At 46.6% G+C, this 25,145-nt stretch overlaps 1 pseudogene across 1 annotated transcript in view; it reads left to right on the top strand.

Annotated features, from left to right (window-relative positions):
• The first annotated feature begins 819 nt into the window (after positions 1-819).
• LOC311116506 (espin-like protein) overlaps positions 820-25,145 on the top strand; it is a 46,513-nt pseudogene continuing 22,187 nt past the window's right edge. Inside the window, exons 1-5 of the transcript in view lie at positions 820-1,122; positions 5,254-5,444; positions 9,392-9,578; positions 15,562-15,744; positions 15,958-16,089. The product of the transcript in view is annotated as an espin-like protein (transcript). The remainder of the gene's footprint in view (positions 1,123-5,253; positions 5,445-9,391; positions 9,579-15,561; positions 15,745-15,957; positions 16,090-25,145) is intronic.

The raw sequence follows: 25,145 nt of genomic DNA, 5'->3' as shown, positions 1-25,145 counted from the left end.
TCACTGGGCCGCTGTGACCCTCTCCCCTCTGTCCCTCCCTCCCTCACTGGGCCGCTGTGACCCTCTCCCCTCTGTCTCTCCCTCACTGGGCCACTGTGACCCTCTCCCCTCTGTCTCTCCCTCACTGGGCCGCTGTGACCCTCTCCCCTCTGTCCCTCCCTCACTGGGCCGCTGTGACCCTCTCCCCTCTGTCCCTCCCTCCCTCACTGGGCCACTGTGACCCTCTCCCCTCTGTCCCTCCCTCACTGGGCCGCTGTGACCCTCTCCCCTCCCTCCCTCCCTCACTGGGCCGCTGTGACCCTCTCCCCTCCCTCCCTCACTGGGCCGCTGTGACCCTCTCCCCTCCCTCCCTCACTGGGCCGCTGTGACCCTCTCCCCTCTGTCCCTCCCTCCCTCCCTCCCTACGCCCTGCCTGTTGGCCAGCTGGCTGCCCCCATGGTGTCACTTTCCCCTGGGCTCCTGGCTGGGAGAAGGCTCGGTGTTTGTGTGTGTGTGATCAAGTGTGCCTATGTGTGTATTCAAGTGTGCCTGTATGTGTGTGTGTGTGTGATCAAGTGTGCCTATGTGTGTATTCAAGTGTGCCTGTGCCTGTGTGTGTGTGTGTGGGTGTGTGTGTGTGAGCAGGCTAGGTTGCCGTGATCGGGGGAGAGCTCCAGCTCCAGCCTACCTGTGCAGCACCACAGCCAACTGTCAGAGCCAGAAAGACACCTGACGACAGAGACCAGCCAGAGAGAGACTACCGTAGGCCAGGCGACAGGCGTGGGCCAACTGTCAGAGCCAGAGTAGGAGATAGACTAGCCATCAGCCAGGTGTGGATGTATGATGGTGCTGCACCGGGTGATCCAGGCAGCCCGGGCAGGCGATCTCTCAGCCCTGAGGAAGCTCTCCTCCTCTGGGTGCCTCACGGTCTCAGCCTCCATCACAGACGCCCAGGGGGCCGGCCCGGTGCACCACGCCGCGCGATGCGGCCGCTTGGAATGCCTGCGCTACCTGGTGGTGGAGGTGGGGCTGGCGGCCGATGCCCGGGCCCTGAACAGAGCCACACCCGCCCACGACGCTGCCGCCACTGGCCACGCCCGGGAACTGCAGTGGCTGGTGAACCAAGGGGGCTGCAACATAGAGGTGAGTCTGGTTGAGACACTGAGGGTGGACCAGAGAGTTACAACATAGAGGTGAGCCTGGTTGAGACACTGAGGGTAGACCAGAGAGTTACGTCATAGAGGTGAGCCTGGTTGAGACACTGAGGGGACTGGAGAGAGGTGGAGATAAGTGGGTGTAGTTGTTGCCCTCATACATGAATGTAAAGTCCCATGGCGTCTAGCCAGCAGCCATGTATCAGGACAAGGATTACACGGAGCAGCGTGAAGACCAGTTTAGATGAGTCCATGGTACCTGGACTTCCCAGGGGTCTTGTCTCGTTCTCTGCACATGTTGTGCCTCATGAATGTGATGCTTAACCATCAGACTGTACTGCATGTAAACACTAACCCAAAGTCACATGGCTTCTGACCGTTGGGGTTCTTAATGACCGTGCTCCTAGAATAGAGGGTTACGTTGGGGTTCTTAATGACCGTGCTCCTAGAATAGAGGGTTACGTTGGGGTTCTTAATGACCGTGCTCCTAGAATAGAGGGTTACGTTGGGGTTCTTAATGACCGTGCTCCTAGAATAGAGGGTTACGTTGGGGTTCTTAATGACCGTGCTCCTAGAATAGAGGGTTAAGTTGGGGTTCTTAATGACCGTGCTCCTAGAATAGAGGGTTACGTTGGGGTTCTTAATGACCGTGCTCCTAGAATAGAGGGTTACGTTGGGGTTCTTAATGACCGTGCTCCTAAAATAGAGGGTTACGGTGGGGTTCTTAATGACCGTGCTCCTAAAACAGAGGGTTACGTTGGGGTTCTTAATGACCGTGCTCCTAGAATAGAGGGTTACATTGGGGTTCTTAATGACCGTGCTCCTAAAATAGAGGGTTACGGTGGGGTTCTTAATGACCGTGCTCCTAAAACAGAGGGTTACGGTGGGGTTCTTAATGACCGTGCTCCTAGAATAGAGGGTTACGTTGGGGTTCTTAATGACCGTGCTCCTAAAACAGAGGGTGACGTTGTGTCAGTTGGCGTTCCAGATGACTGGTCACTATCTGGTGTGTCAGTTGGCGTTCCAGATGATTGGTCACTATCTGGTGTGTCAGTTGGCGTTCCAGATGACTGGTCACTATCTGGTGTGTCAGTTGGCGTTCCAGATGATTGGTCACTATCTGGTGTGTCAGTTGGCGTTCCAGATGACTGGTCACTATCTGGTGTGTCAGTTGGCGTTCCAGATGACTGGTCACTATCTGGTGTGTCAGTTGGCGTTCCAGATGATTGGTCACTATCTGGTGTGTCAGTTGGCGTTCCAGATGACTGGTCACTATCTGGTGTGTCAGTTGGCGTTCCAGATGACTGGTCACTATCTGGTGTGTCAGTTGGCGTTCCAGATGATTGGTCACTATCTGGTGTGTCAGTTGGCGTTCCAGATGACTGGTCACTATCTGGTGTGTCAGTTGGCGTTCCAGATGACTGGTCACTATCTGGTGTGTCAGTTGGCGTTCCAGATGACTGGTCACTATCTGGTGTGTCAGTTGGCGTTCCAGATGATTGGTCACTATCTGGTGTGTCAGTTGGCGTTCCAGATGACTGGTCACTATCTGGTGTGTCAGTTGGCGTTCCAGATGACTGGTCACTATCTGGTGTGTCAGTTGGCGTTCCAGATGACTGGTCACTATCTGGTGTGTCAGTTGGCGTTCCAGATGACTGGTCACTATCTGGTGTGTCAGTTGGCGTTCCAGATGACTGGTCACTATCTGGTGTGTCAGTTGGCGTTCCAGATGATTGGTCACTATCTGGTGTGTCAGTTGGCGTTCCAGATGACTGGTCACTATCTGGTGTGTCAGTTGGCGTTCCAGATGATTGGTCACTATCTGGTGTGTCAGTTGGCGTTCCAGATGACTGGTCACTATCTGGTGTGTCAGTTGGCGTTCCAGATGATTGGTCACTATCTGGTGTGTCAGTTGGCGTTCCAGATTACTGGTCACTATCTGGTGTGGCGTTACTTTGTTGTCCAGTAGTATTATCTCTCTCTCCTCCCCCTTTCTCTCTTCTCTCTCTCTCCTCCCCTTTTCCCTCTTCTCTCTCTCTCCTCCCCCTTTCTCTCTCTCTCTCTCTCCTCCCCTTTTCCCTCTTGTCTCCTCCCCCTTCTCTCTTCTCTCTCTCTCCTCCCCCTTTCTCTCTTCTCTCTCTCTCCTCCCCCTTCTCTCTTCTCTCTCTCTCCTCCCCCTTTCTCTCTTCTCTCTCTCTCCTCCCCTTTTCCCTATTCTCTCCTCCCCCTTCTCTCTTTTCTCTCTTTCCTCCCCCTTTCTCTCTTCTCTCTCTCCTCCCCCTTTCTCTCTTCTCTCTCTCTCCTCCCCTTTCCCCTCTTCTCTCCTCCCCCTTTCTCTCTTCTCTCTCTCTCCTCCCCCTTTCTCTCTTCTCTCTCTCTCCTCCCCCTTTCTCTCTTCTCTCTCTCTCCTCCCCCTTCTCTCTTCTCTCTCTCTCCTCCCCCTTCTCTCTTCTCTCTCTCTCCTCCCCCTTCTCTCTTCTCTCTCTCTCCTCCCCCTTCTCTCTTCTCTCTCTCTCCTCAGCCTTTCTCTCTTCTCTCTCTCTCCTCCCCTTTTCCCTCTTCTCTCCTCCCCCTTCTCTCTTCTCTCTCTCTCCTCCCCCTTCTCTCTTTTCTCTCTCCTCCCCCTTCTCTCTTCTCTCTCTCTCCTCCCCCTTCTCTCTTCTCTCTCTCTCCTCCCCCTTCTCTCTTTTCTCTCTCTCCTCCCCCTTTCACTCTTCTCTCTCTCTCCTCCCCCTTCTCTCTTTTCTCTCTCTCCTCCCCCTTCTCTCTTCTCTCTCTCTCCTCCCCCTTCTCTCTCTCTCCTCCCCCTTCTCTCTTCTCTCTCTCTCCTCCCCCTTCTCTCTTCTCTCTCTCTCCTCCCTCTTTCTCTCTTCTCTCTCTCTCCTCCCCCTTCTCTCTTCTCTCTCTCTCCTCCCCCTTCTCTCTTCTCTCTCTCTCCTCCCCCTTCTCTCTCTCTCCTCCCCCTTCTCTCTCTCGCCTCCCCCTTTCTCTCTTCTCTCTCTCTCCTCCCCCTTCTCTCTTCTCTCTCTCGCCTCCCCCTTTCTCTCTTCTCTCTCTCTCCTCCCCCTTTCTCTCTTCTCTCTCTCTCCTCCCCCTTTCTCTCTTCTCTCTCTCTCCTCCCCCTTTCTCTCTTCTCTCTCTCTCCTCCCCCTTCTCTCTTCTCTCTCTCTCCTCCCCCTTTCTCTCTTCTCTCTCTCTCTCCTCCCCTTTTCCCTCTTCTCTCCTCCCCCTTCTCTCTTCTCTCTCTCTCCTCCCCCTTTCTCTCTTCTCTCTCTCCTCCCCCTTTCTCTCTTCTCTCTCTCCTCCCCCTTTCTCTCTTCTCTCTCTCTCCTCCCCCTTTCTCTCTTCTCTCTCTCTCCTCCCCCTTTCTCTCTTCCCCCTCTCTCCCGTCTCGCTCTCCCTCCCTCCCTCTCCCTGCTAAAAATATTTTCGTTGACAGTAGTGTGTAAGTCAACCCCCCTCATAGGTTCTATTTCAGTTCTTTCTCACCCTAACTCAAACCGGCCCGTCTCAACATCACCGACCTCTTGATCTCATTTAAATACAGCTGCTCCAAGTTAAAGAACACGTTCAGAGTCCCTGGTTATTGTTCAGACAAAGTGATAACATTATTCTTGGTTGGTGGTCTCTCCCATAGAGGGGACCTGTATTGCTCCAGCCTATTGTGCTTCACAACGGGAGGTGAAAAGGGCAAGAATATGTTTAAATCATTCATTAACATTCCCTTACATGATTGAAGATGTATTAATCTGATTATGCTGTACTCAACTGGGTGGGAGTAAGTGATCTGTAAGCTTTAGTTTTGATTTTCATAACATGTCTTTGTGCTCTGTGTTGATACAGTAGAACCATTATGAATAGATCTCTGGGTCTGTTTTGTTTTCTAGCCGTAATATATTACAGTATGCAGACATATCTATGGTTGTGTGTGTAAATGTGCAAGGTAAATCAATCCTTAAAATAATTTGGTAACACTGTACTTAAAACCTGCAGGTATAATGCATTATGATGCCGTTATAACACATTCATAAGACTGTCATGATAATGTATGTCTTCTAATCATCTCATCCTGACTTAATCCAAGCTATTGATTTGTGTCTCTCTCTCTGGTTGTTTGTAGGACCAGGATGCAGCCGGGGCGACAGCGCTCCATCTCGCAGCCCGGTTCGGACGGGTAGAGGTCGTCCATTGGCTGCTGTTGGTTGGGGGCGTGGCCGAGGAGACGACAGACTGTGGGGCAGTCCCCGCCCATTACGCTGCTGCCAAGGGAGACCTTACCTGTCTGAAACTACTGGTCCACCAAGCACCTGGGTAGGACCAAAGATGAACAACATGTACGGATAGGACTGCTGCCTCTACACGTCTATCCAGTCAATGTGTTGGATGGTTGATTGTTGTCACTGCTTGTCCCACAGTGGTCATAGTGGAGAATATAGTCCTCATTGTCCTACAGTGGTCATAGTGGAGAATATAGTCCTCATTGTCCTACAGTGGTCATAGTGGAGAATATAGTCCTCATTGTCCTAGTGGTCATAGTGGAGAATATAGTCCTCATTGTCCTAGTGGTCATAGTGGAGAATATAGTCCTCATTGTCCTAGTGGTCATAGTGGAGAATATAGTCCTCATTGTCCTACATTGGTCATAGTGGAGAATATAGTCCTCATTGTCCTACAGTGGTCATAGTGGAGAATATAGTCCTCATTGTCCTACAGTGGTCATAGTGGAGAATATAGTCCTCATTGTCCTACAGTGGTCATAGTGGAGAATATAGTCCTCATTGTCCCACAGTGGTCATAGTGGAGAATATAGTCCTCATTGTCCTACAGTGGTCATAGTGGAGAATATAGTCCTCATTGTCCTACAGTGGTCATAGTGGAGAGTATAGTCCTCATTGTCCTACAGTGGTCATAGTGGAGAATATAGTCCTCATTGTCCTACAGTGGTCATAGTGGAGAATATAGTCCTCATTGTCCTACAGTGGTCATAGTGTAGAATATAGTCCTCATTGTCCTACAGTGGTCATAGTGGAGAATATAGTCCTCATTGTCCCACAGTGGTCATAGTGAAGAATATAGTCCTCATTGTCCCACAGTGGTCATAGTGGAGAATATAGTCCTCATTGTCCCACAGTGGTCATAGTGGAGAATATAGTCCTCATTGTCCTACAGTGGTCATAGTGGAGAATATAGTCATTTACATTTTACATTTTAGTCATTTAGCAGACGCTCTTATCCAGAGCGACTTACAGAAGCAATTAGGGTTAAGTGCCTTGCTCAAGGGCACATCGACAGATTTTTCACCTAGTCGGCTCGGGGATTAGAACCAGCGACCTTTCGGTTACTGGCACAACGCTCTTACCCACTAAGCTACCTGCCCTCATTGTCCTACAGTGGTCATAGTGGAGAATATAGTCCTCATTGTCCCACAGTGGTCATAGTGGAGAATATAGTCCTCATTGTCCCACAGTGGTCATAGTGGAGAATATAGTCCTCATTGTCCTACAGTGGTCATAGTGGAGAATATAGTCCTCATTGTCCCACAGTGGTCATAGTGGAGAATATAGTCCTCATTGTCCTACAGTGGTCATAGTGAAGAATATAGTCCTCATTGTCCTACAGTGGTCATAGTGGAGAATATAGTCCTCATTGTCCTACAGTGGTCATAGTGGAGAATATAGTCCTCATTGTCCGACAGTGGTCATAGTGGAGAATATAGTCCTCATTGTCCTACAGTGGTCATAGTGGAGAATATAGTCCTCATTGTCCTACAGTGGTCATAGTGGAGAATATAGTCCTCATTGTCCTACAGTGGTCATAGTGGAGAATATAGTCCTCATTGTCCTACAGTGGTCATAGTGGAGAATATAGTCCTCATTGTCCTACAGTGGTCATAGTGGAGAATATAGTCCTCATTGTCCTACAGTGGTCATAGTGGAGAATATAGTCCTCATTGTCCTACAGTGGTCATAGTGGAGAATATAGTCCTCATTGTCCTACAGTGGTCATAGTGGAGAATATAGTCCTCATTGTCCTACAGTGGTCATAGTGGAGAATATAGTCCTCATTGTCCTACAGTGGTCATAGTGGAGAATATAGTCCTCATTGTCCTACAGTGGTCATAGTGGAGAATATAGTCCTCATTGTCCTACAGTGGTCATAGTGGAGAATATAGTCCTCATTGTCCTACAGTGGTCATAGTGGAGAATATAGTCCTCATTGTCCCACAGTGGTCATAGTGGAGAATATAGTCCTCATTGTCCTACAGTGGTCATAGTGGAGAATATAGTCCTCATTGTCCTACAGTGGTCATAGTGGAGAATATAGTCCTCATTGTCCTACAGTGGTCATAGTGGAGAATATAGTCCTCATTGTCCTACAGTGGTCATAGTGGAGAGTATAGTCCTCATTGTCCTACAGTGGTCATAGTGGAGAATATAGTCCTCATTATCCTACAGTGGTCATAGTGGAGAATATAGTCCTCATTGTCCTACAGTGGTCATAGTGGAGAATATAGTCCTCATTGTCCTACAGTGGTCATAGTGGAGAGTATAGTCCTCATTGTCCTACAGTGGTCATAGTGGAGAATATAGTCCTCATTGTCCTACAGTGGTCATAGTGGAGAATATAGTCCTCATTGTCCTACAGTGGTCATAGTGGAGAATATAGTCCTCATTGTCCTACAGTGGTCATAGTGGAGAATATAGTCCTCATTGTCCTACAGTGGTCATAGTGGAGAATATAGTCCTCATTGTCCTACAGTGGTCATAGTGGAGAATATAGTCCTCATTGTCCTACAGTGGTCATAGTGGAGAATATAGTCCTCATTGTCCTACAGTGGTCATAGTGGAGAATATAGTCCTCATTGTCCTACAGTGGTCATAGTGGAGAATATAGTCCTCATTGTCCTACAGTGGTCATAGTGTATTTGTTGATTGAACAGGAAGTAGTGGTGGTAAGACATGATGAACCCTAACCTTAAGTTGACCCAGAGAGGTAACCACAGGGTATCCCATGACTCCTCTCACTCTGCCCCGCTGACATGTGATCGCCAGGGCATGGGACACACACACGACCCATCCAGGTCAGCCACCTCGAAACCCCACAGAGATTCACACACGATGGGTGATGGCACCATGGCAACCATGCCACTCTACTTTGTTTCATTCAGGGGGTTAGGTTAGGTTAGAGCCAGGTTAGGGTAGGTTAAGGCCAGGTCAGGTTAAGTTAAGGCCAGGTCAGGTTAGGTTAGGTTAAGGCCAGTTTAGGTTAGGTTAAGGCCAAGTTAGGGCCAGGTTAGGTTAGGTTAACGTTAGGTTAGGGTTAGGTTAAGGTCAGGTTAGGTTAAGGTTAGGTTAAGGTTAAGGTTAGGTTAAGGCCAGGTCAGGTTAAGGCCAGGTCAGGTTAGGTTAAGGCCAGGTTAGGTTAAAGTTAAGGTTAGGTTAAGGTCAGGTTAGGTTAAGGCCAGGCTAGGTTAAGGCCAGGTTAGGTTAAGGCCAGGTCAGGCCAGGTTAGGTTAAGGCCAGGTTAGGTTAAAGTTAAGGTTAGGTTAAGGCCAGGTTAGGTTAAGGCCAGGTCAGGCCAGGTTAGGTTAAGGCCAGGTTAGGTTAAGGCCAAGTTAGGGCCAGGTTAGGTTAAGGCTAGGTCAAGTTAGGTTAAGGCCAGGTCAGGTTAAGTTAAGGCCAGGTCAGGTTAGGTTAGGTTAAGGCCAGGTTAGGGCCAGGTTAGGTTAAGGTTAGGTTAGGTTAGGTTGAGGCCAAGTTAGGGCCAGGTTAGGTTAGGTTAGGGCCAGGTTAGGTTAAGGCCAGGTTAGGTTAAGGCCAGTTTAGGATAGGTTAGGTTAAGGCCAGGTCAGGTTAGGTTAAGGCCAGGTTAGGTTAGGTTAGGTTAAGGCCAGGTTAGGGTTAACCTGGCCGTAACCTAGCCTGGCCTTAACCTATCCTAACCTGGCCTTAACCTAACCTGGCCCTAACCTATCCTAACCTGGCCTTAACCTAACCTAACCTGGCCTTAACCTAACCTATCCTAAACTGACCTTAACCTAACCTGGCCCTAACCTAACCTAACCTGACCTTTTAACCTAATGTTAACATTACTGTATAACTGTAGTTGTATAAAGTATTATCTGCCACTAACATTACTGTATAACTGTAGTTTTATAATGTATTATCTGCCCACTAACATTACTGTGTAACTGGAGTTGTATAATGTACATTCTGGTGTCATCTTTACGATGCCTCCCTGTGTGTTTCTTCCACCAGGTGTGTGAACCGTCAGACCGGAATCGGTGCCACCCCTCTGTACCTGGCGTGTCAGGAGGGCCACCTGCATGTAGTGGAGTACCTGGTGAAGGACTGCGGGTCGGACGTACACCTCAGGGCCCACGATGGCATGACCGGCCTGCACGCTGCTGCACACATGGGTCACCATGCCCTGGTGGTCTGGCTGGTAAGTGGACTGCATGCCAATATGCTGTAGAACAGTGTTTCCTCAAACCTCTCCTTGAGTACCCCCCCAGCCAGTTGTCATGTCTGAATCACATGTCCTAGGTAAGCCCAGATTCATGTCTGGATCACATGTCCGAGGTAAGCCCAGATTCATGTCTGAATCACATGTCCGAGGTAAGCCCAGATTCATGTCTGAATCACATGTCCGAGGTAAGCCCAGATTCATGTCTGAATCACATGTCCGAGGTAAGCCCAGATTCATGTCTGAATCACATGTCCGAGGTAAGCCCAGATTCATGTCTGAATCACATGTCCGAGGTAAGCCCAGATTCATGTCTGAATCACATGTCCGAGGTAAGCCCAGATTCATGTCTGAATCACGTGTCCGAGGTAAGCCCAGATTCATGTCTGAATCACATGTCCGAGGTAAGCCCAGATTCATGTCTGAATCACATGTCCGAGGTAAGCCCAGATTCATGTCTGAATCACATGTCCGAGGTAAGCCCAGATTCATGTCTGAATCACATGTCCGAGGTAAGCCCAGATTCATGTCTGAATCACATGTCCGAGGTAAGCCCAGATTCATGTCTGAATCACATGTCTGAGGTAAGCCCAGATTCATGTCTGAATCACATGTCCGAGGTAAGCCCAGATTCATGTCTGAATCACATGTCCGAGGTAAGCCCAGATTCATGTCTGAATCACATGTCCGAGGTAAGCCCAGATTCATGTCTGAATCACATGTCCGAGGTAAGCCCAGATTCACGTCTGAATCACAGGTCCGAGGTAAGCCCAGATTCATGTCTGAATCACATGTCCGAGGTAAGCCCAGATTAATGTCTGAATCACATGTCCGAGGTAAGCCCAGATTCATGTCTGAATCACATGTCATAGGTAAGCCCAGATTCATGTCTGAATCACATGTCATAGGTAAGCCCAGATTCATGTCTGAATCACATGTCCGAGGTAAGCCCAGATTCATGTCTGAATCACATGTCCGAGGTAAGCCCAGATTCATGTCTGAATCACATGTCATAGGTAAGCCCAGATTCATGTCTGAATCACATGTCCTAGGTAAGCCCAGATTCATGTCTGAATCACATGTCCTAGGTAAGCCCAGATTCATGTCTGAATCACATGTCCGAGGTAAGCCCAGATTCATGTCTGAATCACATGTCATAGGTAAGCCCAGATTCATGTCTGAATCACATGTCCTAGGTAAGCCCAGATTCATGTCTGAATCACATGTCCGAGGTAAGCCCAGATTCATGTCTGAATCACATGTCCTAGGTAAGCCCAGATTCATGTCTGAATCACATGTCCGAGGTAAGCCCAGATTCATGTCTGAATCACATGTCATAGGTAAGCCCAGATTCATGTCTGAATCACATGTCATAGGTAAGCCCAGATTCATGTCTGAATCACATGTCCTAGGTAAGCCCAGATTCATGTCTGAATCACATGTCCTAGGTAAGCCCAGATTCATGTCTGAATCACATGTCCGAGGTAAGCCCAGATTCATGTCTGAATCACATGTCCTAGGTAAGCCCAGATTCATGTCTGAATCACATGTCCTAGGTAAGCCCAGATTCATGTCTGAATCACATGTCCGAGGTAAGCCCAGATTCATGTCTGAATCACATGTCCTAGGTAAGCCCAGATTCATGTCTGAATCACATGTCCGAGGTAAGCCCAGATTCATGTCTGAATCACATGTCCTAGGTAAGCCCAGATTCATGTCTGAATCACATGTCCTAGGTAAGCCCAGATTCATGTCTGAATCACATGTCCTAGGTAAGCCCAGATTCATGTCTGAATCACATGTCCAAGGTAAGCCCAGATTCATGTCTGAATCACATGTCCGAGGTAAGCCCAGATTCATGTCTGAATCACATGTCCGAGGTAAGCCCAGATTCATGTCTGAATCACATGTCCAAGGTAAGCCCAGGTAATCCTCTTGTTGTGGATTTGGACACTAGCACTCCTGTGTTACATACACTAAAGTATAGTTTATCTGGAACAAGATGTTTTATTTTTATTTTATTTTTTAGGGGGTAGATCAGCTTTAATAGTGCAGATAGATTGTAGATTCCATCAATGCAATTGTCTGCATCATTTCCAATCCCCCATATATTTTTTTGTAAATATATATACAGTGCCTTCGGAAAGTATTCAGACCCCTTGACTTTTCCCACATTTTGTTACGTTTACAGCCTTATTCTAAAATGGATTAAATATTTTTTTTCCCTCAGCAATCTACACACAATACCCCATAATGACAAAGCAAAAACGGTTAAAAAATAAATAAAAAACAGAACTACCTTATTTACATAAGTATTTAGACCCAAAATTGAGCTCAGGTTTATCCTGTTTCCATTGATCATCCTTGAGATGTTTCTACAAGGGAAAAAAGTATTTGATCCCCTGCTGATTTTGTACGTTTGCCCACTGACAAAGAAATGATCAGTCTATAATTTTAATGGTAGGTTTATTTGAACAGTGAGAGACAGAATAACAACAAAAAAATCCAGAAAAACGCATGTCAAAAATGTTATAAATTGATTTGCATTTTAAAGAGGGAAATAAGTATTTGACCCCTCTGCAAAACATGACTTAGTACTTGGTGGCAAAACCCTTGTTGGCAATCACAGAGGTCAGACATTTCTTGAAGTTGGCCACCAGGTTTGCACACATCTCAGGAGGGATATTTTCCCACTCCTCTTTGCAGATCTTCTCCAAGTAATTAAGGTTTCGAGGCTGACGTTTGGCAACATGAACCTTCAGCTCCCTCCACAGATTTTCAATGGGATTAAGGTCTGGAGACTGGCTAGGCCACTCCAGGACCTTAATGTGCTTCTTCTTGAGCCACTCCTTTGTTGCCTTGGCTGTGCGTTTTGGGTCATTGTCATGCTGGAATACCCATCCACGACCCTTTTTCAATGACCTGCTGAGGGAAGGATGTTCTCACCCAAGATTTGACGGTACATGGCCCCGTCCATCGTCCCTTTGATGCGGTGAAGTTGTCCTGTCCCCTTAGCAGAAAAACACCCCCAACGCATAATGTTTCCACCTCCATGTTTGATGGTGGGGATGGTGTTCTTGGGGTCAAAGGCAGCATTCCTCCTCCTCCAAACACGGCAAGTTGAGTTGATGCCAAAGAGCTCCATTTTGGTCTCATCTTACCACAACACTTTCACCCAGTTCTCCTCTGAATCATTCAGATGTTCATTGGCAAACTTCAGACGGGCCTGTATATGTGCTTTCTTGAGCAGGGGGACCTTGCGGGCGCTGCAGGATTTCAGTCCTTCGTGGCGTAGTGTGTTACCAATTGTTTTCTTGGTGACTATGGTCCCAGCTGCCTTGAGATCATTGACAAGATCCTCCCGTGTAGTTCTGGGCTGATTCTTCACCGTTCTCATGGTCATTGCAACTCCACGAGGTGAGATCTTGCATGGAGCCCCAGGCTGAGGGAGATTGACAGTTCTTTTGTGTTTCTTCCATTTGCGAATAATATTACCAACTGTTGTCACCTTCTCACCAAGCTGCTTGGCGATGGTCTTGTAGCCCATTCCAGCCTTGTGTAGGTCTACAATCTTGTCCCTGACATCCTTGGAGAGCTCTTTGGTCTTGGCCATGGTGGAGAGTTTGGAATCTGATTGATTGATTGCTTCTGTGGACAGGTGTCTTTTATACAGGTAACAAACTGAGATTAGGAGCACTCCCTTTAAGAGTGGGTTCCTAATCTCAGCTCGTTACCTGTATAAAAGACACCTGGGAGCCAGAAATCTTTCTGATTGAGAGGGGGTCAAATACTTATTTCCCTCATTAAAATGCAAATCAATTTATAACATTTTTACATGCGTTTTTCTGGATTTTTTTGTTGTTATTCTGTCTCTCACTTTTCAAATAAACCTACCATTAAAATTATAGACTGAACATTTCTTTGTCAGTGGGCAAACGTACAAAATCAGCAGGGGATCAAATACTTTTTTCCCTCACTGTAGTAACCAAAAAAGTGTTAAACAAATCAAAATATATTTTATATTTGAGATTCTTTAACTAGCCACCCTTTGCCTTGATGACAGCTTTGCACACTCTTGGCATTCTCTCAACCAGCTTCATGAGGTAGTAACCTGGAATGCATTTCAATTAACAGCCTTCTTAAAAGTTAATTTGTGGAATTTATTTCCTTCTTAATGCATTTGAGCCAATCAGTTGTGTTGTGACAAGGTAGGGGGGTATACAGAAGATAGCCCTATTTGGTAAAAGACCAAGTCCATATTATGGCAAGAACAGCTCAAATAAGCAAAGAGAAATGACAGTCCATCAATACTTTAAGACATGAAGGTCAGTCAATACGGAACATTTCAAGAACTTTGAACGTTTCTTCAAGTGCAGACGCAAAAACCCTCAAGCGCTATGATGAAACTGGCTCTCATGAGGACCGCCACAGGAATGGAAGACCCAGAGTTACTTCTGCTGCAGAGGATAAGTTCATTAGAGTTACCAGCCTCATAAATTGCAACCCAAAAAAATGCTTCACAGAGTTCAAGTAACAGACACATCTCAACATCAACTGTTCAGAGGGGACTGTGTGAATCAGGCCTCCATGGTCGATTTGCTGCAAAGAAACCAGTACTAAAGGACACCAATAAGAAGAAGAGACCTGCTTGGACCAAGAAACAGGAGCAATGGACATTAGACCATTGGAAATGTGTCCTTTGGTCTGGTGTACAAATTGAAGATTTTTGGTTCCAACCGCCTTGGCTTTGTGAGACACGGTGTGGGTGAATGGATGATCTCCGCATGTGTAGTTCCCACCGTAAAGCATGGAGGAGGAGGTGTTATGGTGTGGGGGTGCTTTGCTGGTGACACTGTCTGTGATTTATTTAGAATTCAAGGCACAATTAACCAGAATGGCTACCACAGCATTCTGCAGTGATACGCCATCCCATCTGGTTTAGGTTTAGTGGGACTATCATTTGTTTTTCAACAGGACAATGACACACCTCCAGGCTGTGGAAGGGCTATTTTACCAAGAAGGAGAGTGATGGAGTGCTGCATCAGATGACCTGGCCTCCACAATCACCCGACCTCAACCTAATTGAGATGGTTTGGGATGAGTGAAGGAAAAGCAACCAACAAGTGCTCAGCATATGTGGGAACTCCTTCAAGACTGTTGAAAAAGCATTCCAGGTGAAGCTGGTTGAGAGAATGCCAAGAGTGTGCAAAGCTGTCATCAATGCAAAGAGTGGCTACTTTGAAGAATCTCAAATGTAAAATATATTTTGATTTGTTTAACACTTTTTTTGGTTACTACATGATTCCATATGTGTTATTTCATAGTTTTGATGTCTTCACTATTATTCTACAATGTAGAAAATAGTAAAAATAAAGAAAAACCTTTGAATGAGTAGGTGTGTATACACACATATACACACACGTTTTAAAAATATATGTTCCTTTATTATTTTCCCCTAACCCTACCATCCCTCCACTAATTGGAGTAAACTAATGGACAACAACACTTAGGCTTCTACTTCCAGCTTATACATACTATATACATTTTACGGACACAATGTATTTTACAATAGTTATATTTTGTTTGTTTTTAACCCCATCATTCAGCTACCATCAACCCCTCCCATCTATCTCTGAAGCCAATCCAGTTTGAGTTCTATTTTGCGTATATTTTTAACTGAGCTGTTTCACAAAAGTTCTGAACCTATATACATTTTACAGACACAGTATATTTTACATTAGTTACTTGTTGTTTTTAATCCCACCCATCAGCTCCACCACAGATGGTATTAGTTCACTATGTTGAGTTATAAGGTCCTGCGACAGACAAGCTTCCTTTCCAGGAGGTGTTCTTATTCATCAAAGGCTTACTTACTTATGTTGAGACAACATTCTCCTCCCCTGTCATTTGTCCCTCGCAGGCCACCTTAACATTCTGGTCTGTTGACATTTGTAACTCATAGGCCACCTTCACAGACCTTAGCCTGCAGTGCCAGGACAGGGAGGGGGCGACTGCTCTTCACTTCGCGGCCAGTGGGGGGCACCATCGCATCCTGGAGAGGCTGCTCCGCATGGGGGCAAAGGTCATCAGAGACTACTGGGGGGGAACCCCTCTACATGATGCAGCTGAAAACGGAGAGCTGGAGGTGAGAGATATGACAAGATCAGAGTCTCAGAGTAGGAGTACTGATCTAGGATCTGGTCCCCCTTGTCCATGTAATCTGATTCACAGTGGTCTAAAAGTTAAAACTGATCGTAAATCAGAACTCCTAACTATCTACAGTATATTGAAGTCATGTTAAGTCATAGTAACAGAGGTTTGATTCAGTCTGTTTGCTAACTGTTACCCCTCCTTCTAGTGCTGCAGGATCCTGTTAGCCAACCAGGTGAGCCCATCAGAGCAGGACATAGATGGGTTCACAGCAGCAGACCTGGCAGAGTACAACGGACACTACGACTGTGCCGGCTACCTCCGAGCTGTGGAGACATGCGTAAGACCCAAAACCTCTGGCTACCTCCGAGCCGTGGAGACATGCGTAAGACCCAAAACCTCCGGCTACCTCCGAGCCGTGGAGACATGCGTAAGACCCAAAACCTCCGGCTACCTCCGAGCCTTAGAGACATACGTAAGACCCAAAACCTCCGGCTACCTCCGAGCCGTGGAGACATGCGTAAGACCCAAAACCTCCGGCTACCTCCGAGCCGTGGAGACATGCGTAAGACCCAAAACCTCCGGCTACCTCCGAGCCGTGGAGACATGTGTAAGACCCAAAACCTCCGGCTACCTCCGAGCCGTAGAGACATTCGTAAGACCCAAAACCTCCGGCTACCTCCGAGCCATGAAGACATGCGTAAGACCCAAAACCTCCGGCTACCTCCGAGCCGTGGAGACATGCGTAAGACCCAAAACCTCCGGCTACCTCCGAACCGTGGAGACATGCGTAAGACCCAAAACCTCCGGCTACCTCCGAGCCGTAGAGACATGCGTAAGACCCAAAACCTCCGGCTACCTCCGAGCCGTGGAGACATGCGTAAGACCCAAAACCTCCGGCTACCTCCGAGCCGTGGAGACATGCGTAAGACCCAAAACCTCCGGCTACCTCCGAGCCGTGGAGACATGCGTAAGACCCAAAACCTCCGGCTACCTCCGAGCCGTGGAGACATGCGTAAGACCCAAAACCTCCGGCTACCTCCGAGCCGTGGAGACATGCGTAAGACCCAAAACCTCCGGCTACCTCCGAGCCGTGGAGACATGCGTAAGACCCAAAACCTCCGGCTACCTCCGAGCCGTGAAGACATGCGTAAGACCCAAAACCTCCGGCTACCTCCGAGCCGTGGAGACATGCGTAAGACCCAAAACCTCCGGCTACCTCCGAGCCGTGGAGACATGCGTAAGACCCAAAACCTCCGGCTACCTCCGAGCCGTGGAGACATGCGTAAGACCCAAAACCTCCGGCTACCTCCGAGCCGTGGAGACATGCGTAAGACCCAAAACCTCTCCCTTTATACCATATTTCTTAGTTCAGAAATTATTTTCTTGTTTTTGTGGCCTCTCTAACTGTATATTGTTCCCAAGCATATTTGTTTTGCATTAAAATCCAAGTCGGAACAAGCTTGAAAACATCTATAAAGGGGAAAACTGTTTGTCTCTTACAGTCGTGTTGTGATTTGAGACTGTCCGTGTGTCTAGTGTTCAGACCTTAAGCCTTGTTCACACTGCAGGCCTTAATGCTCAAATCAGTTTAGTTTTTCAAAATCCATTTTGGAATACGGACTGTCCAAACAGCAAGTTACAAGTGACCAAATCGGATTTGTGTGTGTGTGTGTTCAGACAGCAGTCATTTGCTGACATGGCTACGCTAGTTGTCATAGTAACGACGGGTGCGCGCAGTGGTGTAGGCTGATTTGGTCGGTGGTGCTCGTGCTTCCTGTCACGCTGAAGTTATGTAGCAAGCGAAGGTGAGAGCAGTGCCTGCCATGGACGTTTCCCCAGTTGCTTTGAATGTTCAAAATGAAAGTGTAAGACAACTTTTAAAGCCTCAAAGGATAAAGATGATCCAACTTTCAAAACGAGTCCTTTTTGGCTAGCCACAGCAGCCAACTAGCTGTTTAGCTTTCTAGTACATGCACTCATTTGTTTGTAAACAATTAACAAGCTAGTTGGCTACCACATGTTCTTGTCAAACTGTCAACAGTAGGTAGCAAGCAACAATATATGCCAAATAACAGTCTAAAAACCACTTGAGTTCAAATAAATTCGATTTGACCGTTCAGACACAAGTCACATGGCCAGGAATCAGATCACTCAATCAATCAATCACATTTTTATTTATAAAGCCCTTTTTACATCAGCAGATGTCACAAAGTGCTATACAGAAACCCAGCCTAAAACCCCAAACAGCAAGCAATGCAGATGTAGAAGCACGGTGGCTAGGAAAAATTCCCTAGAAAAGGCAGGAACCTAGGAGGAACCAGGCTCTGAGGGGTGGCCAGTCCCCTTCTGGCTGTGCCGGGTGGAGATTATAACAGTACATGGCCATTAAGGACAGATTTTTCTCCAAGATGTTCAAACGTTCATAGATGACCAGCAGGGTCAAATAATAATCACAGTGGTTGTAGAGGTTGCAACAGGTCAGTACATCAGGAGTAAATGTTATTAGCTTACTATAGGGGAGTGTACACTAGATATAGAGGAGTGTACACAAGATATAGGGGAGTGTACACTAGATATAGGGGAGTGCACACTAGATATAGGGGAGTGCACACTAGATATAGGGGAGTGTACACTATATATAAGGGAGTGTTCAATAGATATAGGGGAGTGTACACTAGATATAGAGAAGTGTACACTAGATATATCAGAGTGTACACTAGATATAGGGGAGTGCACACTAGATATAGGGGAGTGTACACTAGACATGAGTGTACACTAGATATAGGGGAGTGTACACTAGATATAGGGGAGTGTACACTAGATATAGGGGAGTGTACACTAGATATAAGGGAGTGTTCAATAGATATAGGGGAGTGTACACTAGATATAGAGAAGTGTACACTAGATATATCAGAGTGTACACTAGATATAGAAGAGTGTAAACTAGATATAGGGGAGTGTAAACTAGATATAGGGGAGTGTACACTGCATCGCAGTGCTAGCTGTGCCACTAGAGATCCTGGTTCGAATCCAGGCTCTGCTGTAGCCGGCTGCAACCGGGAGACCAATGGGGCGGCGCACAATTGGCCCAGCGTCGTCCAGGGTAGGGGAGGGAATGGCCGGCAGGGATGTAGCTCAGTTGGTAGAGCATGGCGTTTGCAACGCCAGGGTTGTGGGTTCGATTCCCACGGGGGGACAGTATGAAAAATAAATAAAGAATAATGTATGCACTAACTGTAAGTTGCTCAGGATAAGAGCATCTGCTAAATAATGTAAAATGTAAAAAAAAATGTAAACTAGTGTACACTAGATATAGGGGAGTGTACACTAGATATAGGGGAGTGTTCAATAGATATAGGGGGAGTGTACACTAGATATAGGGGAGTGTTCAATAGATATAGGGGAGTGTACACTAGATATAGGGGAGTGTACACTAGATATAGGGAAGTGTACACTAGATATAGGGGAGTGTACACTAGATATAGGGGAGTGTACACTTGATATAGGGGAGTGTACACTAGATATAGGGGAGTGTACACTAGATATAGGGGAGTGTTCAATAGATATAAGGGAGTGTACACTAGATATAGGGGAGTGTACACTAGATATAGGGGAGTGTACACTAGATATAGGGGAGTGTACACTAGATATAGGGGAGTGTACACCAGATATAGGGGAGTGTACACTAGATATAGGGGAGTGTACACTAGATATAGGGGAGTGTACACTAGATATAGGGGAGTGTACACTAGATATAGGGGAGTGTACACTAGATATAGGGGAGTGTACACTAGATATAGGGGAGTGTACACTAGATATAGGGGAGTGTACACTAGATATAGGGGAGTGTACACTAGATATAGGGGAGTGTACACTAAATATAGGGGAGTGTACACTAGATATAGGGGAGTGTACACCAGATATAGGGGAGTGTACACTAGATATAGGGGAGTGTACACTAGATATAGGGGAGTGTACAATAGATATAGAGGAGTGTACACTATATATAGGGGAGTGTACACTAGATATAGGGGAGTGTACACTAGATATAGGGGAGTGTACACTAGATATAGGGGAGTGTACACTAGATATAGGGGAGTGTTCAATAGATATAGAGAAGTGTACACTATATATAGGGGAGTGTACACTAGATATAGGGGAGTGTACAATAGATATAGGGGAGTGTACACTAGATATAGGGGAGTGTACACTAGATATAGAGAAGTGTACACTATATATAGGGGAGTGTACACTAGATATAGGGGAGTGTACAATATATATAGGGGAGTGTACACTAGATATAGGGGAGTGTACACTGGATATAGGGGAGTGTTCAATAGATATAGAGAAGTGTACACTAGATATAGGGGAGTGTACACTAGATATAGGGGAGTGTACACTAGATATAGGGGAGTGTACACTAGATATAGGGGAGTGTACACTAGATATAGGGGAGTGTACAATAGATATAGGGGAGTGTACAATAGATATAGGGGAGTGTACACTAGATATAGGGGAGTGTACACTGGATATAGGGGAGTGTTCAATAGATATAGAGAAGTGTACACTAGATATAGGAGAGTGTACACTAGATATAGGGGAGTGTATACTAGATATAGGGGAGTGTTCAATAGATATAGAGAAGTGTACACTATATATAGGGGAGTGTACACTAGATATAGAAGAGTGTAAACTAGATATAGGGGAGTGTAAACTAGATATAGCGGAGTGTACACTAGGTATAGGGGAGTGTACACTAGATATAGGGGAGTGTACACTAGATATAGGGGAGTGTACACTAGATATAGGGGAGTGTACACTAGATATAGGGGAGTGTACACTAGATATAGGGGAGTGTACAATAGATATAGGGTAGTGTACACTAGATATAGGGGAGTGTACACTAGATATAGGGGAGTGTACACTAGATATAGGGGAGTGTACACTAGATACAGGGGAGTGTACACTAGATATAGAAGAGTGTAAACTAGATATAGGGGAGTGTAAACTAGATATAGCGGAGTGTACACTAGATATAGGGGAGTGTACACTAGGTATAGGGGAGTGTACACTAGATATAGGGGATTGTACACTAGATATAGGGGAGTGTACACTAGATATAGGGGAGTGTTCAATAGATATAGGGGAGTGTACACTAGATATAGGGGAGTGTACACTAGATATAGGGGAGTGTACACTATATATAGGGGAGTGTACACTAGATATAGGGGAGTGTACACTAGATATAGGGGAGTGTACACTAGATATAGGGGAGTGTTCACTAGATATAGGGAAGTGTTCAATATATATAGGGGATGTACACTAGATATAGCAGAGTGTACACTAGATATAGGAGAGTGTACACTAGATATAGAGGAGTGTTCAATAGATATAGGGGAGTGTTCAATAGATATAGTGGAGTATACACTAGATATAGGAGAGTGTACACTAGATATAGGAGAGTGTTCAATAGATATAGGAGAGTGTACACTAGATATAGGGGAGTGTTCAATAGATATAGGAGAGTGTACACTAGATATAGGGGAGTGTTCAATAGATATAGGAGAGTGTACACTAGATATAGGGGAGTGTTCAATAGATATAGGAGAGTATTCAATAGATATAGAGAAGTGTACACTAGATATAAGGGAGTGTTCATTAGATATAGGGGAGTGTTCAATAGATATAGGGGAGTGTACACTAGATATGAGAATGTACACTAGATATAGGGGAGTGTTCAATAGATATAGGGGAGTGTACACTAGATATAGTGGAGTGTTCAATAGCTATAGAGGAGTGTACTCTTTCAACTGGACATAGTTCTCTACCACATTGCTATACGATGTGTAATACTCTAGAATACTGATCTATCTGGAAGTTCCAACCCTAAATGTTGCTTTTGACACTACAGTCAAAATGTCCGATAGCGGCTGTAATATACAGAGGCAATAAGGATCTGGGAAAACATGAAATGTTGATGGACACAGAGCATGAACTTATGACCCCCCATGATCCATCCCATGACCACATGATGTCCAGATAGTTACATCACATGTATTGTTGTGTGTGTGTGTTGTTGTGTGTGTGTGTGTATTGTTATGTGTGTGTGTGTGTGTGTGTGTTGTTGTGTGTGAGTTATGTGTGTGTGTGTGTAGTTATGTGTGTGTATTGTTATGTGTGTGTGTTGTTGCTGTGTGTGTGTGTGTGTGTGTGTGTTGTCATGTGTGTATATTGTTATGTGTGTGTGTGTGTGTGTTGTTGTGTGTGTGTATTGTTGTGTGTGTGTGTGTGTGTGTGTGTGTTGTTGTGTGTGAGTTATGTGTGTGTGTGTGTAGTTATGTGTGTGTGTTGTTGTTGTTATATGTGTGTGTTGTTATGTGTGTCTATTGTTAGGTGTGTGTGTGTGTGTGTTGTCATGTGTGTATATTGTTATGTGTGTGTGTGTGTGTGTTGTTGTGTGTGTGTGTGTGTGTTGTTGTGTGTGTGTTGTTATGTGTGTGTGTTGTTGTGTGTGTTGTTGTGTGTGTTGTTGTGTGTGTGCTCGCCTCAGTCCACCACGTCCACAGTTCTACATACCCATAAATACCCAGTGATGTGTCCCCTACACAGTGATAGCAGCTCTCTGCCTGGCAGCCCATAGATACCCATTGATGTGTCCCCTACACAGTGATAGCAGCTCTCTGCCTGGCAGCCCATAGATACCCAGTGATGTGTCCCCTACACAGTGATAGCAGCTCTCTGCCTGGCAGCCCATAGATACCCATTGATGTGTCCCCTACACAGTGATAGCAGCTCTCTGCCTGGCAGCCCATAGATACCCATTGATGTGTCCCCTACACAGTGATAGCAGCTCTCTGCCTGGCAGCCCATAGATACCCAGTGATGTGTCCCCTACACAGTGATAGCAGCTCTCTGCCTGGCAGCCCATAGATACCCAGTGATGTGTCCCCTACACAGTGATAGCAGCTCTCTGCCTGGCAGCCCATAGATACCCAGTGATGTGTCCCCTACACAGTGATAGCAGCTCTCTGCCTGGCAGCCCATAGATACCCATTGATGTGTCCCCTACACAGTGATAGCAGCTCTCTGCCTGGCAGCCCATAGATACCCAGTGATGTGTCCCCTACACAGTGATAGCAGCTCTCTGCCTGGCAGCCCATAGATACCCATTGATGTGTCCCCTACACAGTGATAGCAGCTCTCTGCCTGGCAGCCCATAGATACCCATTGATGTGTCCCCTACACAGTGATAGCAGCTCTCTGCCTGGCAGCCCATAGATACCCATTGATGTGTCCCCTACACAGTGATAGCAGCTCTCTGCCTGGCAGCCCATAGATACCCATTGATGTGTCCCCTACACAGTGATAGCAGCTCTCTGCCTGGCAGCCCATAGATACCCATTGATGTGTCCCCTACACATGTGACATGTTAGAATGAGGATGGAAAGACTATGCACTCCAAATGGCACCCTATTCCCATAGAGCACCGGTCAAAAGTAGTGCACTACATAGGGAATAGGGGGTGCCATTTGGGGCGTACCCAGCAAAGCTTGGCTCCCGGGGGATAGCTTCACCTCCCCCTCCACCTGAAATAATCCTCCTGCCTCCTGTTAAAAAATGGGACTGCTAATTAACTGTGGAGCCGCTGGCGCTGCAGTGTTGCAGCTGCTGTTTGGAGACGCCGTGAGCCCCTGGGACCTATCAGTTACCCCAGATAGGAAGCTCAGGTGGCGGGGAGAGGGCCTGGCCTATGGGGCCTGAGCCGGTTATGAGATCTGATGTCTTCGGTTTCACCATTTTCACTGCAGTTCTGATGCCTGGAACCGGAAACTCTATCCCTCAGGAGCAGGATGTCATGTTGGCTTCAAACACACGTCCTCCTCGGTTTGATTGTGTGTCATGTTCTGTTTCCAGATCACCCATTACACATAGCATATCATATTATGGTGGTTTAGTTTAGATTAGAATAGGGCTGTTCTCAACAAAGGCCCTAAAATTTGGTGTAAAGTGTAAACTCTCAAGGATAATTCTTGTACTTTTTTATCTATTTAATCCCATGAAATTGAAGTCATTGCAACAGTAGTTCTGTAAAAAAACGTGCAGTATAAATCCACTGGGTCGTTTTAATTACATGTCCCTTAGTGTCACACTTTCACAGGGTTGTAGGGTTTCTGTCCGTTCTAAAGTGTCAGTCCGTCACTTCGTCTCATTTCCGATTGGCAGCTTTTAATGGGCCGGTAGCCAGAGAGTTGCGTGCTAGGTTTTTCATCATGTTTGGTTTTCTCCGAAAGAGATCACCTTCCCTCCTCCTTATTTAGCTAGCATTCTGCTACAGTCAGCCAGCCAGCCAGCCAGCCTGCCAGCCAGTCAGCCAGCCAGCCAGCCAGTCAGCCAGCCAGCCAGTCAGCAAACCAGTCAGCCAGTCAGCCAGTCAGCGAGCCAGCCAACCAGTCAGCCAGCCAGTCAGCCAGCCAGTCAGCCATCCAGCCAGCCATCCAGCCAGCCAGCCATCCAGCCATCCAGCCAGCCAGCCATCCAGCCATCCAGCCATCCAGCCATCCAGCTAGTCAGCCAGTCAGCCAGCCAGCCAGCCAGCCAGCCAGTCAGCCATCCAGCCAGCCAGCCATCCATCCATCCATCCAGTCAGCCAGCCAGCCAGCCAGCCAGTCAAAGTTTGCTGCTTCAGTGTTATGAGATATTTTTGTCAGATGTTACTATGGTATACTGAAGTATAATTACAAGCATTCCATAAATGTCAAAGGCTTTTATTGACAATTACATTAAGTTTATGCAAAGAGTCAATATTTGCAGTGTTGACCCTTCTTTTTCAAGACCTCTGCAATCCGCCCTGGCATGCTGTCAATTAACTTCTGGGCCACATCCTGACTGATGGCAGACCATTCTTGAATAATCAATGCTTGGAGTTTGTCAGAATTTGTGGGTTTTTGTTTGTCCACCCGCCTCTTGAGGATCGACCACAAGTTCTCAATGGGATTAAGGTCTGGGGAGTTTCCTGGCCATGGACCCAACATTTCGATGTTTTGTACCCCGAGCCACTTAGTTATCACTTTTGCCTCATGGCAAGGTGCTCCATCATGCTGGAAAAGGCATTGGTCATCACCAAACTGTTCTTGGATGGTTGGGAGACGTTGCTCTCGGAGGATGTGTTGGTACCATTCTTTATTCATGGCTGTGTTCTTAGGCAAAATTGTGAGTGAGCCCACTCCCTTGGCTGAGAAGCAACCCCACACATGAATGGTCTCAGGATTGGCATGACACAGGACTGATGGTAGCGCTCACCTTGTCTTCTCCGGACAAGGTGTTTTCCGGATGCCCCAAACAATCGGAAAGGGATTCATCAGAGAAAATGACTTTACCCCAGTCCTCAGCAGT

Source organism: Coregonus lavaretus (genome assembly GCF_964263955.1).
Source record: "Coregonus lavaretus genome assembly, contig: HAP1_SCAFFOLD_550, whole genome shotgun sequence".
NCBI classification, from domain to species: Eukaryota; Metazoa; Chordata; class Actinopteri; order Salmoniformes; family Salmonidae; genus Coregonus; species Coregonus lavaretus.
This window is presented reverse-complemented; position numbering and strand designations above follow the sequence as displayed.